We start from the raw sequence: 16,259 nt of genomic DNA, 5'->3' as shown, positions 1-16,259 counted from the left end.
GGGATTGTGGCATTTTGACAGTTGGGCACAGGGCAATGAAACCAGTTAATTCTTCCAAATAGAACTCCACCACAATATTGCATGGCCTCGTTAAAAACTGCCATTTCAATCAAGCTGACTGCTTTCATGGTCGTGAGTGAGATGCTGGAAAAGCACAGCAGGTCAAACAGCATCCGAGGAGCAGAGGAATCGAACCGACATTTCAGGCAAGAGCCCTTCATCAGGAATCATTCAAGGGCCCTTGCCCAAAACGTCGATTCTCCTGCTCCTCAGATGCTTCCTGACCTGCTGTACTTTTCCAGCACCACACTCTCAACTCTGAGCTCCAGCAGCGGCAGTCCTCACTTTCTCCTATTTTCATAGTGGATTTTGCTGAGACCGAACATAGCATTGAGAATAAGGGAATATGATCTGCTCAATACAATTAACATCAACTGTAATCCTGACTATTTTTTTCGATTGTGTGCCGTATTAGAAGATTGGGTTAGAAGTTCTCCTAGAGTCAAAACTGATGATATTGGGTTGACTGCAGGTGAAATGCAATGACTGAAATTCAGTTTCCTTGATCACAAAGAAATAGTTTAATAGGTGCTGCATCTAATCTGGTATCATGTGTTTTGAGTCACTCCTGGAGGTCAATTTCTACCCTATTGAGTCTTAACTGATGTCGATAATTCTTTTAGAGTTCTGAGCAATATTGACATTTATAAATTGTGCGAAAGCTACTGTCAGAGGTGGCTAGATGAGGAATGAATGCAACGGTTCAAGCCTCCAGTCGGGTGAAAAGTGAAAAAAATACATTTTGTAAAAAACATCAATGGTTACATGATGCCAAGTTTGAGTTTCAAAATCCTTAAGTTAACCCTTTACGGTAAAGGACAGTGGGAGTGGGTTCCTTTTTTCAAGATTCTCACAAGAAATAAATTAGTGTAGGAACATACAATGGGGATGCAGCGAGGAGACAGTCACAAGTTGGATGAGCTACTTTGGAAATTTTGAAGGAACGGTCAGGAGAACAATAACTATGACTGTATTGTCAAAATAATAACAAGACATTCTGAGGGAGAAGTTGGAAGTTAAGGGCAAGGAAAAGACTTCTTGTCAAATGTTAACTGGTTTGGTTATTTTATATACAATTCCTTGGAATCCTGGGATTAGCTTTGATGAATTGCTATCAGATTTCATTTTAAGAAGCTGCAAGAGTAACTCAAGGCAATTAGTCAAACTGTCTTAGAATTTTACTATACTACTCAGGACGAAAATAGTCACAATATAAACCCAATACATACAATATTTGTATTTGATACAATACATCAAAACATAAATCTAATGATAGTTTGATACTTAAACTGAATATAATCTTAATGAGAAAGTGAACATTTTCCCAACCACATTCTACTGTGGAATGTTACTGTTTGAATGCTTAATGAACTTTTATTAAATTCCTCCCCATTGTTTCACTGAAGACACTGATCCATCCATTTTATTATCTTGCAGCACAATTTCAAGCAGATGCAATTTGCTTTTAAGGAAAGGTGAGAGTGAGCTATGACTGAACATAATGGAGCCTCAATTATTATTTGGTCTGTAAATGTCAGGAAAACCAGCTCTTTTGCAATAAAAACAGAAAATGTGGGAAATGCTCAGGTGAGGCAGCATCTGTGAATACAGAAACATCATTCACATCTTAGGTCACATTCTTTCATCAGAACCAGCAAAAGTGGGAGATGTAACAGGTTTTAAGCAGATACAGAGGCAAGTTAAGTAGATAGAGGGCAAATGGATGAGACACAAAAAGAGTAATTCTTTGATAGAGTGGACGTCAGGAAAGATTAAATGACAAAAAGGATGATGTATTAAATAATATAGTTTGGTAATGTGATAACTGAAGAATCAAAGGAACACTTAGAGGAACACGAGCAAAATACAATGGACGCTCAAAATCTGTATTAGATTGTGAACAAAATGTTGGTTAATCATTTGGTAAAATGACTTAAGTGTTGCTGAAAAAAAAACATTTTGCTGAAGCTTTTCATTTTGCACTCCATAAAACTAATCTGTAAGAAATACTGAAGCAAAGGGAAACAGATATTGATATTGTATGAGAGATGACTGCTGATTGGATCGCAAGTGGACTTTGATTGGTAGACATGGGAATGAGAATGTACCAGTTTTTTAAAATGTTCATTCACAGAATGAGGCTATCACTGGCTAGGCACATGTCTATTACCAAAGGACACTGTTCATTGTCTATGCCAATTGTCCATTTATTGAGGGCAGTTAAGAGTCATCTACATTTCTGTGGGTCTGAGGTCACATAAAGGTCAGACCAGCCAGAGACAGCAGATCTCCTTCCCTAAAGGACATTAGTGAACCAGGAGTTTTTCCAATGATTTCATGGTCCATGTTTGACTTTTATATCAGATTTTTATTGAACTAAGATTTGACAATTTGCCTGGCAGGGTTGAAACCAAGGTCCGCACAACATTAATCTAGGTCTCTGGATTAATAGCTTGGTGATAATAGCATTAGGTCATTGCTTCCCATATATAATCAGGCAGACAGAAGGCAGGTATTCTTGTGATAACTGCCAGATTGCAGTGGAATAGAGCCCCTGAGCTGGAGCTTGTCTGCTCCGACTGTTTCTCTTCTCTTTTTTTCTCTGTCTTTTCTTTCTTTCTCCATCTTCTATTTTCTTTACTTACTTCTTGAGTTCAGATGGCATCAGCAGTGGACCTCGCGAACCTCGAGCTAGCCCAGCATGGAGGGGAGTCAGCCCAGCGTGGACCTCAAGTGTTCGTCAAACAGGAGGCAGCGGTGGTGACGGAGGGTGGAAGCGGCTGGGCCCAGCGTGAGCCCGGATGGCAGCAGTGGCGAGATGGCGAAAGATGGCAGCAGCAGCAGTCAGCGACGAGGTGGTGAGGGATGGCAGTCAGGACCGAGGCCTTGTGAGCTGTGGTGAAGCCTGGCATGCCTGGTGGGGGGGTGGGTCTTAGCCCAGGAGAAAGTGAGGACTGTAGATGTTGGAGATCAGAGTTGAGAGTGTGGTGCTGGAAAAGCACAGCGGGTCTGGCAGCATCCAAGGCCAAGGTGAGTGAGAGCAGGTCCTTCTGAGGAGGCCTAGCTAGGAGCATTTACAGGCTCATGGCTCAAGGAAAGCCTGTAACATTTGATATTTTAATGCTATTTCTTTATTTTTCTACTTCTTTGCTAAGAAGATGATAGTGCTGAACTTTTAAACTTATTTCTTTATTTCTCTATTTCTATAACAAAGATTTTGAACCGAGATACTTTGTACCTAAGATGGCACTGTGTGTGGTGACATTGCACACTTTTCACTGTACACGTGTACCCCGTACTTGTGTGCATGTGACAATAAAACCCAAGTCTAAATCTGCCAAACTGGGTAAATTTATTCTGATTTCTCAAGGCGTTGCCCTTTGAAATGACCTATAGTGTTGCACTGAAACAGGTGCAGTGCGAGCACTTTCTTTCTGATCTGCAAATTTTTCTGACAAAATGTGGTTTTTCTGAGCAATATTAAAACAGTGAGTCCAGGTGGCTATCTGACTGAAAGATGAGATGCTGTTTCTCGGGATTCTATTGAGCTTTGGATAGCTGGTGTTGATAATTATCGTGCGGTTGCCATTTGCACCTCTTCTAAATTTTCTTTCTCTTTTGAACTGTACCATTACCAACCCCCTTTGCCTTGCATCATTGTCCCTTTCTTCATTTAATCTCTCACAGAGATTCCACTTTGTTCTTTCCCTTCCCTCACCATTTCCCTGTCTATGTATTTATTTAAGTTTTGTTATATCTTCAATTTTGCTTGTTCTGATGAAAGAGCCATGATTTCTTTCTTTTCAGACAAAGCTTGACCTGCTGAGTTTCTGATTAATTGCAGATTTTTATGAACTATGTGCATGGCCTTCTTTGCAATCTAGGTAAACACAATGACTGCAGATGCTGGAAACCAGATTCTGGATTAGTGGTGCTGGAGAAGCAAAGCAGTTCAGGTAGCATCCGAGGAGCAGTAAAATCGACGTTTTGGGCTTTTACTGCTCCTTGGATGCTGCCTGAACTGCTGTGCTTTTCCAGCACCACTAATCCAGAATCCTTTGCAATTTGGTCAACAGGTTGAAAGCACTGTTCCTTTGTTTGACCTTTCTGGGAAGCAACAGGTGGATAAAATGCTGGTTTTATGTAGTTTTGGCTTTTTAGAATAAGCTCTGTTCTGTTGAATAGACAAAGGCTAGAAATATTTTAATTTCTTTCAACAATGGTTTCTATGTTTTTGATTTTATCCTTTCTCTCTTATTTTCTCTAGCCCTTTTGGAGGATTACTTTGACTGACCACATAGATCTGTGCAGAGCTATCCTCAAAGCACCCGCCTTTACCTGCAGCATTTTTGCGAAGATAACAGATTAATAACCTGCTATTTCTGAAAGACACAAGGGAGTCCTATTGTTAGATTCCTTGTACAGAGTAAGATTATGCAGTCTGGGCTCTCAGACCACTTGCTGGGATGGCCAACATCACTGCACCTAAAACAATGTCAAAATCATGCCCATAATTTCAAATATTGCCTTTTTATTGGAATATTCAGCTCCCCTTTGTTCTCCAGAAACATATCTAACAGATCTTTGAATCTATTTGCATTAATGGCTTTCTCTGACAATTTATTAAACACCATTACCTTTTAGGTGGGAAAGTTCATCCTAAGTTCCTCATTTTGATGTATGTCCTCTGGTATTAGAATATTTCATTACAGTGAATATTTTAATTTTCCTTCATAATCCTCAAACCTCAATTAAGTCACCTTGAAGTCTCCTCCTTTTCAAATAAATCAAGTTCAGCTTCTTTGGCTTTTATGCCCAATTTAGCTGGTTCGAATGCATGCTTCTATTTTGAGTATATTTATTGCCTGGACCAGAAGATTGCCAATAAACAAAGATCATCTGAGCTCAGTTTACTTTTGATTCTAAACAGCCTTCAACATGTCTACTTTCACAAGACAACATATAGAGACTATTCCAACTGATGCTCTTTAATCTTATATATCCTGGAGTAAAGTATTTTTTAATGTGCAAAATCATTTCCTCCTCATCATCATTAGAATAATTTCTTAATTGCATTAAATTTGTACCTCAATGTAAAATAAAGTGGTGTGCCAATTTATTTGATTAATTCAAGTTAAGCAAATAACTCATTTGCTCCCAAATGTTAGTCAAAAGTCAGCAGTGTTCACTGAGAAAGACTGCTTGTGTTAAAGAACATGAATATGTTACCACGTTTTGCTCAACTGCACAAATACAATTTGTTATTTTTATCATTATATATCTTGTTCTGCCATTTCTGTTGTTGACCTTGTGACTGCAAAGTCTGCCAATTTGAATTTTCTTCATTAATGGATTGTTTTTCCTTTGTCCTCATTGGTTAGATCTTTCATTTTATTTTCTTTATCAATAACAATAAACAGAAGTTTCAAGTCCAGTTTTATTCTTCTCCTTAATTCCTTCCATAAAACAACAACTCTACCCAGTAACTTGCAGCAAAACAAAATTTGTGAACATACAGTAGCTATGACCTTGCTCAGCTGTACTCGGATTGAACCTTGAAACATTTCTGATAATGGTGTTAGTTAAAGGCAACAATTTTACCAATGAAAACCTATGACTAACCTTTATGCAAAGAGAGATCAGCATATGGAAACACTACCAGATGAAGGGGGAAATCCTCAAAATTGTTTCATGAATTCCATTTCAGTAGACTATGTTAAGGTGCCAAAGTCTCAATTTAAAGAGTCTAATTTCTGCTGAAGGGCTCATGCCCGAAACATCGATTCTCCTGCTACTTGGATGCTGCCTGACCTGCTGCGCTTTTCCAGCAACACATTTTCAGCTAATTTCTGCTCTGTGCCTGCATTACCTCTGTCTATGTCTTTTCCCTTTTTGTTATGGGCTCAACTCTGGGTTTAATTGTCTTTTTCCATCTGTTAAACAAATTTAATTCCTAGCACCATCCCCAGCTCTCAATAAATGTATATCCAATGCTTCAGTCTGCTTCCCAACCCCTTTCAAGACATGCTGACCGATTTCTAGCTGGACTGACCAGAGCAGATACACAATTCAATCTCCTCTGGATGAGACAAGCAAAGCTTAGCAAGATCCAGTCATATATATCAAGGACTATTAAAGAATGCTTTTTTTCAGTACAGGGTGGTATGGTGGCTGAGTGGTTAGCGCGACTGCCTCACAGCTCCAGGGACCAGGGTTTGATTTCCTCATGTCTGTGTGGAGTTTGCATGTTCTTCCTGTGTCTACATGGGTCTTCTTTGGATGTTCCAGCTCCCCCCACAATCCAAAGATGTGCAGGTCAGGTAAATTGACCATTCTAAATTGCCTATAGTGTTGGGTGCTTTGGTCTGGGTGGGTTGCTCTTCAGAGGGTTGGTGTGGACTTGTTGGGCCAAGTGGCCTGTTTCCATATAGTAGGGAATCTAATCTACTTTAATCTTGTTTTAACATTCATTTGCAAGCCAAGTGACTACAGGGGATGGCAATTAAGTTTACAAGTTTTTTTTTGCATAAATGTTCCACAGAGAAGACAATCCATGAACATTAGAGAGGACAAAAAGAAAGGCTGTTTGGCTCATGCAAACCATTTCAATGCAAGGGTTGTACAATTTGCCCAGGTGTCTCTCATCTTCTTTACAGGAATTCTGTTTCATAATGAATGATTAAGTGTTGTCTGAATAATTTAGGCATAGTTACAATAGTACCATGAATAATGATCTATGGTTGTATTCAACCATGTAGCTTTTGGTGCCGTTCTTGTTATTTGAAAAGATTAAATCACCATAACTGACACATTTGCAAGATGCCCATTCCACGTATGCATTGATCAATTCTACTCAATTAATACTTAGAGTCATACAGTCAAAGAGCTGTGCAGCATGAAAACAGACCCTTTGTAGCAACTCATTCAAGCCAACCAGATATCCTAAATTGATCTAGTCCCATTTGCCAAAATTTGGCGCATATCTCTCTAAACCATTCCTATTCATATTGCCATCAAAATACCTCTTAAATGTTGTCATTGTATCAGCCTCCACCACCTCCTCTGGCAGCTCATTCCATACGCGTACCACCCTTTATGTGAAAAGGTTCCCTTTATATTCCTTTTAAATTTTTCCCCTTTCATCTTAAACTTATACCCTCTAGTTTTGGACTCCCCCACCCTAGGGAAAAGACTTTGTCTATTTACCCTATCCATGCCCCTCATAATTTTATAGACTTCTACAAGGTCACCCCTCAGCCTTCAACACTCCAGGGAAAATAGCCCCAGCTTATTCAGCCTCTTCCTGTAGGCTCAAACCCTCCAACCCCGGCAACATTCTTGTAAATCTTTTCTGAATCCTTTCAAGTTTCACAACATCTTTCCTACGGGAGGGAGACCTGAATTACATGCAGTATTCCAAAAATGGCCTAACCAATGTCCTGTACAGATGCAACATAACATCCCAGCACCTATAATCAATGCACTGACCAATAAAGGCAAGCATACCAAATGCCTTTTTCACTACCCTACCTACCTGCGACTCCACTTTCAAGAAACTATGAACCTGTACTCCATTGTTCCTAGGACCTTACCATTAAGTATATAAGTCCTGTCCTGATTTGCCTTTCCAAATGCAGCACCTGACATTTATTTGAATGGCAGAGCAGACTCAAAGGCCAAGGGACCTACTTCTGCCCTTTTTCTTATGGTCTTAAGATCCTTTGATCTTTTAATGACACATAAACAAGGACATATGTACTAGGAGCGGGTGTTGGCCATTCAGTAGTATCATCATAGATCTGATTGTGGCTTCAACTTCACATTCCCACCTATCCAACATAACTATTTCATTCGTCCTTCATTAGTCCAGAATCGATATACCTTTGGCTTAAAAGCAATGATCTCCCTCAATCATTCTTCAGGGAAGAGTTCCAAACAACCTCAAAAACAAAATGCTCCTAATCCCTATTTTAAATAGGAGATCCTTTATTTTAAACCATGTCTCCTAGTTCTAGTCTTTCCCACAAAAGGGAACATCTTTTCAGTATCCATTCAGTCAAAATCCTACAATACCATATGTTTCAATAAGATCAACTTTCATTCTTCTAAACTCTGATGTATACAGGCCCACGTTGTCCTATGTTTCCTTTGTTTGATCATGTTCCTATGAATCACCTTGGGATTTTTCACTATGCTAAAAGATGCTATACAAATGGAAGTTGTTGAATTTAATCTTCTTTTCAATTGTGTTTTCTTTTTCACCATTCAGGTATGAACTCAAGGACCACACGGCAACTACAATTAATAACAATGAGAAAATACTGTAAATGCTGAGAATACTCAGAAGGTCAGGGAGCAGTTGTAGAGAGAAGCAGAGTTAACATTTCCAATTAATATGATCCTTCATAAATAATACAAGTTTGATTAACCATGTAAAGGAAGAGAATTTTGGTTTCAAGCCATTGTGGCCTTGCACTTTTCTGGTTAAATGCAGTCAAATTTGAAAAAGCTTTCAGATGATCAGCACAAGTCTACAAACTGCAATAAAATATGTTAATTTTTTTTTCTGTCATATATCCTTGTAATGCCTTTTTGATTGTGTCTGCTTGAGTAAAACACAGCTGCACACCTCAATATGGTTTCAGAGGTGTCCTGGCATCTGCCTAAAATAGGCAGTTATTAACATAGATGATCAAGTACTCGCTGTATCTCAGGGGTATTGCATTTCGAGTCGAAACAGGTTAATGTTACCTTTTGATATTGATTCATGAAGGCAGCTCTAGAATAGTTCTTGCGACTTTTCAAGAGGAATCAGAATGCTAAGAATCATGGAACTGAACTACTTTTGATGAAGTTATTAATAATGAATGTTATAGGTTAGCAATTACCCTCCATTAATGTCCTGTGGGTTACCACTGTCTAGACATTATACAATCCAACAATACAACACAATACAGCACACGAACATTTCCTTCGGCCCACCAAGCCTGCATTGCTCATTCTTATTTAGACATTACTTATTGCCCATATGCAGTTTCCAACCTTCTGTTCATTTCACATTAATATGTCTATCAAGATATACCTTAAACATTGCTAACATGCCTACTTCCACCACCTCCACTGGCATTTCATTCCAGTCACCCACCACTCTCAGTTATTTATATGTGTGTATGTGCATGTTAGGGGGAGAGAGAGAGAGAGAGAGAGAGACAGAGTATGTATGTGAGCGAGAGGGAGAGAGTGTGAGTGTGTGCATGTGCTTGATACAGTGTGTGCATGAATGTGATGGGAGTATATGCCTGTGAGAGGGTGTGTGCATGGGTGTGAGTGTGGGTTGTGTGTGTGTGTGTCTGAGAGAGAGCATGTGTATGAGAGAAGGTCTGCGTGAGTGTGTGAGTATGAAAGAGTATGTGTGTGTATGTGTGCTTGTGTGTGAGTGTGTGTCTGAGAGTGTATAGTGTAGTGGGGTCACCTGTGGCATGACATGAATCAAAGCTCCCGGTTGAGGTCATCTTCATGGGTACCGAACTTGGCTATCAGCCTCTGCTCAGCATATTCTGAAGTGTGCCTTGGAGGACGGTCATCTGCAGATCCGAGACTGAAAGTCCCTGACTGCTGAAGTGTTCCCCAACTGGGGGAGGCATCCTTGTCTGGCATTATATCTATCTAGCTAGGACACCCCAGATCCTATGAGATTTTATGTTCTGTACCAGCCTGTCATAAGGTACCTTACTAAATGCCTTACTAAAGTCCACGTAGACAATATCCACTGCCCTTACCTCATCAATCATTCTTGTCACCTTCTCAAAAAACTCAATCAAATAAGTGGCCCATGACCTTCCCAACAAATCCATGTTGTGTATCACTAACAAGTCCATGAGCAATAGGCAATTATCCGTCAAGCAGAATGGATAGATGGAAAATCTCATGCATCACAATAGGAACCATCAAACTCCACAGCCAATAAAAAGTGGAGCATCCAGTCCCAAAATATGGTTCAGTTCCTGAGTTAGAGATAGGGAATGAATAGTGTGACTGTAAATAAATTATTTAATTTGGACATTAAGTATTGGTGTAAAAATGAAATGATTTGGATGTGAACATAGGTGGTATGGTTATTAAGTTTGCAGATGACACCAAAATTGGAGGTGTAGTGGATAGTGACAAAGGTTAGCTCAGAGTATATCGGGACAATTATCAGATGGGACAATAGCCCGAGGAGTGGTAGATGGAGTTTAATTTCGATAAATGTCAGGATGGACTAAGGGTCTGTTTCCATCCTATACATCTCTATGACTCTATAATAGGATAATGGCTGATTCCAAATTCCTTATGACTACTTTCCTGTCTTTCCCCTGTAACCCTTGATTCCTAATGATCAAAAAATCAATTTATCTCAGCATTAGATATACACAAGGACTCTGCCCCCACAGCTCTCTGTGGCAAGAAATTCCAAAGATTCACAACCTTCTTGAGAGAAAAAAAAAATCATCATTTCAGTCTGAATTTGTTGCCCCTAAATTCTGAGGCGGTGTCTCTGGTTATAGACTCCCATGTGGGGAAACCTCCTCTCAGTATTTACCCTGCCAAGTCTTTCATAATCCCATATCTTTTGATGAGATCACCTTTCATCTAAACTCCAGTGAGCAGAAATTCAACCCGTTCAACTGGGGAGAAGGCAGCTGAGAATGCGATAAGTGGATAGAGGTGGGGTAATGGTGATAGGTCGGAGGGGAGGGTGGAGTGGATAGGTGGGAAGGAAGATGGACAGGTAGGACATGTCATGAGGGTTGAAAGGTTGGAACTGGGATAAGGTAGGGGAAGAAGAAATGAGAAAACTGGTGAAATCCACATTGATGCTATGGGGCTGGAGGGTTCTGAGGCAGAAACTGAGGCGTTCTTCCTCCAAGTGTCAGGTCGTAAGCGAGTGGCGATGGACGAGGCCCAGGACCTGGCGGAGTGGGAGGGGTAGTTGAAGTATTTGACCCTGGGTGGTTGGGTTGGTTGGTGTGGGTGTCCCAGAGATGTTCTCTGAAACGCTCTGCGAGTAGACGTCCTGTCTCCACAAGTATACAGGTGTAGCAAGCAATCACGCAAGCCAATTGAATCTTGATATTGACTGTGTATTAACTTAAGCACAGGAGTAAAGACATCTTGCTGCAATTGTACAGAACCTTGTTGAGACGGCACATAGGGTATTATCCGCATGGGTAGTGGCCCTAACACCAAATGCACAGGGAACTCTATGTCTTGCTCCAGTCCAAAACACAATATTTAATCACTGTTGTTGTTACCAAGCTAATTTTCTAACCATGTTGATATTTAGATTTGCTCAAGTTTGCGCATAGTACTTTATGAAATGCCTCATGTACGCCTAAAGGTCTGGACTTGCTAGGCTAATATTTCTACCTTTGTTTGAAGAATGGTGTAACATGGGGCAGCACAGTGGTTAGCATTGCTACCTTACAGTGCCAGAGACCCGGGTTCAATTCCACCCTCTGATGATTGCCTGTGTGGAGTTTGCATGTTCTCCCTATGTCTGCAAGGGTTTCCTCCGGTGTTTCGATTTCCTCCCACAATCCAAAGATGCGCAGGTTAGAATGGATTGGCCATGCATAATGCAAGGTTAGAGGGATAGGACGGGCCGGGGAGGGGGGGGGGGGTGGGGTTTGGGATACTCTTCAGGGGGTCATTAGGGACTTTTTAGGCTGAATGGTCTGCTTCTGCACTGTAGGGATTCTATGATTCAACTTCTGTAATGCTACTGTTCAGACTTCTGGCATTATCCTCGGCCAGCCTAAGGTTGATTGGGAAACTCCTCAACCCCTTTCATCACCCCAGCAATTTAAGTGCTGGGTGTAAAATCTACTTGGGATTTTCTTGAATCATTACCAATTAAGGCCTTTATGCTATCGATTAATAACCCTACTCGGGTCTTAGGTCACCACAGAACTGATTACCTGCCTTCCAGTCAAGGGTGGTGTGGTGTGGTCTAGCAGGTAATCTCCCTGCTTCTGGGCCAGGAAGTCTGAGTTGAAATCCCACCTGATCCAGTGTTCAAACACCTCTGAAAAAACATCGACCTGCTTTCCCAGTCGACAAGAAAAGTGGCTAGTTTCTCAACTGGGAAATTAGACTGACCTGCCTCTCTCCTCAATATTCCCTAATTGATCTGCTTGGCCCACCTCATGGCCAAGAATAACGTTTCTCGAGACGGTGTAGAGGAGATTCACCAGGATGTTGCCTGGGATGAAAAGTTTCAGTTATGAAGACAGACTGGATAGGCTGGGTTTATTTTCCTGGGAGCTGAGAGGGAATCTGATTGAGGTATATAGACAGAGTAGATTGTGAGAATCTTTTCCCTATGGCAGATTGTGTCTAAGACCAGTGGGAGTAAGATTAAGGAGAGGAGTAAGTGGTTTACAGGAGGTATGAGAAAATATTTTTCACCCAGAAGTCGGTAGAAATATGGAGTGTGGTGCCTGGTTGGGGCAGGTGTACTTGTAATATTCAAGAACCATCTGGATGAATGCTTAAAATGCCAAGGCATAGTAGGCTATAGACCAAGCACAAGTAATTTAGATTAATGTTGTGTGGTATTTGTTGATCAGCACAGATATAGTAGGCCGAAGAGCTTGATTCTGTACTGTGCATAAGTAAAAAATGAGGTCTGCAGATGCTGGAGATCACTATTCCTGATGAAGGGCTTATGCTCGAAACGTCGAATTCTCTATTCCTGAGATGCTGCCTGGCCTGCTGTGCTTTGACCAGCAACACATTTGCATCTGTACTGTGCATCTCTATGATGAATAAAGTCCTGCAAAGCTTCCTTGCTCATTCGGTTGGGAACATTCTACTGTTGAATCTTGAACCTTGACGTAACAAGTGGTGCGCCATAGGGATTGGACTAATAGCTCATCAGTTTCATTGATATTATTGAGCGAACAATGGATAAAAACGACTTAGTCAAAGGGATAGAAGGTATAGTTGCCAAATTTGCTGACAGCACAGACAGAGATAGGAAAGGAAGTTGTGAAGAGGACACAAGGCGATTACAGAAAGATACTAATAGGTTACATGAGGGGGCACAGATGTAGCAAATGCAGTTGATATGGGAAAATATAAAGTTCTCAATTTTGGCAGGAAGAATAAAAAAACATATTATTCATGGACTGGGACAGCAGAGGTTTGAAATGAAGAGGGGTCCAGATGTGCTTGTCCATGGATTACAAAAGATTAGTGTGCAGATCCAGAAAGTCATTAAGGAAGCTAACAAAATGTGATCATTTATTTCAGGAAATTCAATACAAAAGTAGGGAGGTTATGCTTCAGTTATAGGGGGAATAGGGTGCATTTGGAGTACTGTGCACAAGAGTACTAAGCTGGGCCAAGGCCAATTATATCAAAATTAGGCAGGAGCTGGGAAATGTGGATTGGACACAGCTCTTTGAAGGAAGTCCACATTTGAGATGTGGGAGGCTTTCAAAATAGGTTAACGATAGTGCAGGATAGGCATGTCCCATTGAAGGCAAAGGGTAAGTAGGGCAAGACTCATGAACCGTGGATGACAGGAGAAATTGTACAACTAGCCAAGAGGAAAAGGGAAGCATACATAAGGTCTGGGCAGCTAAGAACAGAACGGGTCCTGGAGGAATATCGGAAGAATAGGACAAGTCTTAAACAAGGAATCAAGGCTAAAAGGAACCATGAAATAGCTTTAGCAAGCAGAATTAAGGAGAATCCCAAAGCATTTTATTCTTATATCAGAAGCAAGTGGGTAACTAGAGAAAGGATTGGTCCACTAAAGGATAATGAAGGAAGGCTGTGTGCCGAACCTGAGAGAATGGGTGAGTTTCTAAATGATTATTTTGCATCAGTGTTCACTGAGGAGAGGAACATGATGAATGTTGAGATTAGAGATAGAAGTTTGATTAGTCTGGATCACATTGACATAAGTAGGGAAGATGTGTTGAGTATGCTAGAGGTTATTAAGGTGGACAAATCCACAGGACTGGATGGGATCTATCCCAGGTTGCTGAGGGAGACAAGAGGGGAAATAGCTGAGGCCCCGACGGATATCTTTGTGGCATCCTTAAATACAGGTGAGGTGCCGAAGGACTGGAGGGTTGCTCATGTTGTCCCCCTGTACAAGAAGGGTAGCAGGGATATTCCGGGTAACTACAGACCAGTGAGCCTGACGTCAGTGGTGGGGATGATGCTGGAGAAGGTACTGAGAGATAGGATCTATTTATATTGAGAAAAGAATGAGCTTATCAGTGATAGGCAACATGGTTTTGTGCGGGGGAGATCATGCCTTACCAACTTAATAGAGTTCTTTGAGGAAGTGGCCAGGTTATTAGATGAAGGAAGGACTGTTGATGTCATATATATGGACTTTAATAAGTACCCCATTGTAGACAAATGGAGAAAGTGAGGTCACATGGTGTGCAGATTTTTTTTTTAGTTGAAAATGTGTTGCTGGTTAAAGCACAGCAGGTTAGGCAGCATCCAAGGAATAGGAAATTCGACGTTTCGGGCATAAGCCCTTCATCAGATTTTTTTTAGATTACTTACAGTGTGGAAACAGGCCCAACAAGTCCACTCCAACCCGTCGAAGCGCACCCACCCATTCCCCCTACACTTAACACTATAGGCAATTTAGCATGGCCAATTCACCTGACCTGCACATTTTTTTGGATTGTGGGAGGAAACCAGAGCACCCGGAGGAAACCCATGCAGACACAGGGAGAATGTGCAAACTCCACACAGTAAGTCGCCTGAGGCGGGAATTGAACCCAGGTCTCTGGCGCTGTGAGGCAGCAGTGCTAACAACTGTGCCATCATGCCGCCCGTGTTCCAGCTTGGTGGATAAAGAACTGGTTGAGCAGCAGGAGACAGAGTGTAGTAGTTGAAGGGAGTTTCTCGAATGGAGAAAGGTGACCAGTGTCGTTCCACAGGGGTCAGTGTTGGGGCCACTGTTGTCTGTAATATACATAAATGATCCAGAAGAGGGCACTGTTGGTATGATCAGCAAGTTTGCAGATGACACGAAGATTGGTGGAGTAGCAGAAAGCATAAGGGTCTGTCAGAGAATACAGGAGGATACAGATAAACTGGAGAGTTGGGCAGAAAAGTGGCAGATGGCTTTCAGTCCAGACAAATGTGAGGTGATGCATTTAGGCAAGACTAATTCTAGAGTGAATTATACAATGAATGGAAGAGCCTTGGGAAAAGTTGATGGGCAGAGAGATCTGATAGTGCAGGTCCATTGTACCCTGAAGGTTACTGCACATGTGGATAGAGTGGTCAAGAAAGCATATAGTATGCTTGCCTTCACTGGACGGGGTACTGAGTATAAGAGCTGGCAAGTCATGTTAAAGTTGTACAAGACATTCGTTCGGTGGCATTTAGAATACTGTGTACAATTCTGGTCTCCACATTACCAAAAGGATATGGATGCTTTGAAGAGGGTGCAGACATGGTTTACGAGGATGTTGCCTGGAATAGAAGGTGCTCGCTATGAAGAGAGGTTGAGTAGGTTAGGTTTATTTTCACTAGAAAAAAGGAGACTGAGAGGTGACCTGATTGAGGTTTACAAAATCATAAAGGGTATCGACAGACAAGCTTTTTCCAAGGGTGAAGGATTCAATCATGAGAGGTCATGCTTTCAAAGTGAGAAGTGGAAAGTTTAAGGGGGATACATGCGGCAAGTACTTCACACAGAGGGCGGTGGGTGTTTGGAACGCGTTGCCAGCAGAGGTGGTAGAGGCAGGCACGGTAGATTCATTTAAGATGCATCTGGACAGATGCACGAGTAGGTGGGGAGCAGAGGGATACAGATGCTTAGGAATTGACCGACAGTTTTGATAGTACATTTGGATCAGCTCAGGCTTGGAGGGCCGAAGGGCCTGTTCTTGGGCTGTAAATTTTCTTTGTTTTTCTTTGTTCTAATACGGAATGAATACTGAGTGAATCTGTGGAACTTCAGGTTGATAAGTCCCTACATCCTGATGGACTTCATCCAAAGATTTTGAAAAAAGCAAAACAAAGAACTGTGGATGCTGGAAATCTGAAACAAAAACATAAATTGCTGGAGAAACAAAGCAGGTCCGGCAGCATTTGTGGAGAGAAAGCAGAGTTACTGTTTCAGGTCCAGTGATTCATTAGCTGAAAATGTGTTGCTGATTAAAGCACAGCAG

The 16,259-nt window shown here is 41.3% G+C and overlaps 1 protein-coding gene across 18 annotated transcripts in view; it reads right to left on the bottom strand.

The window, feature by feature from the left end:
- celf4 (CUGBP, Elav-like family member 4) overlaps positions 1-16,259 on the bottom strand; it is a 1,146,342-nt gene that overhangs the window by 166,626 nt on the left and 963,457 nt on the right. The window lies entirely within an intron of this gene.

Source organism: Hemiscyllium ocellatum, chromosome 1 (genome assembly GCF_020745735.1).
Source record: "Hemiscyllium ocellatum isolate sHemOce1 chromosome 1, sHemOce1.pat.X.cur, whole genome shotgun sequence".
NCBI classification, from domain to species: Eukaryota; Metazoa; Chordata; class Chondrichthyes; order Orectolobiformes; family Hemiscylliidae; genus Hemiscyllium; species Hemiscyllium ocellatum.
Note: the sequence above shows the minus strand (reverse complement) of the source record. Positions and strands in the feature narration are given on the sequence as shown.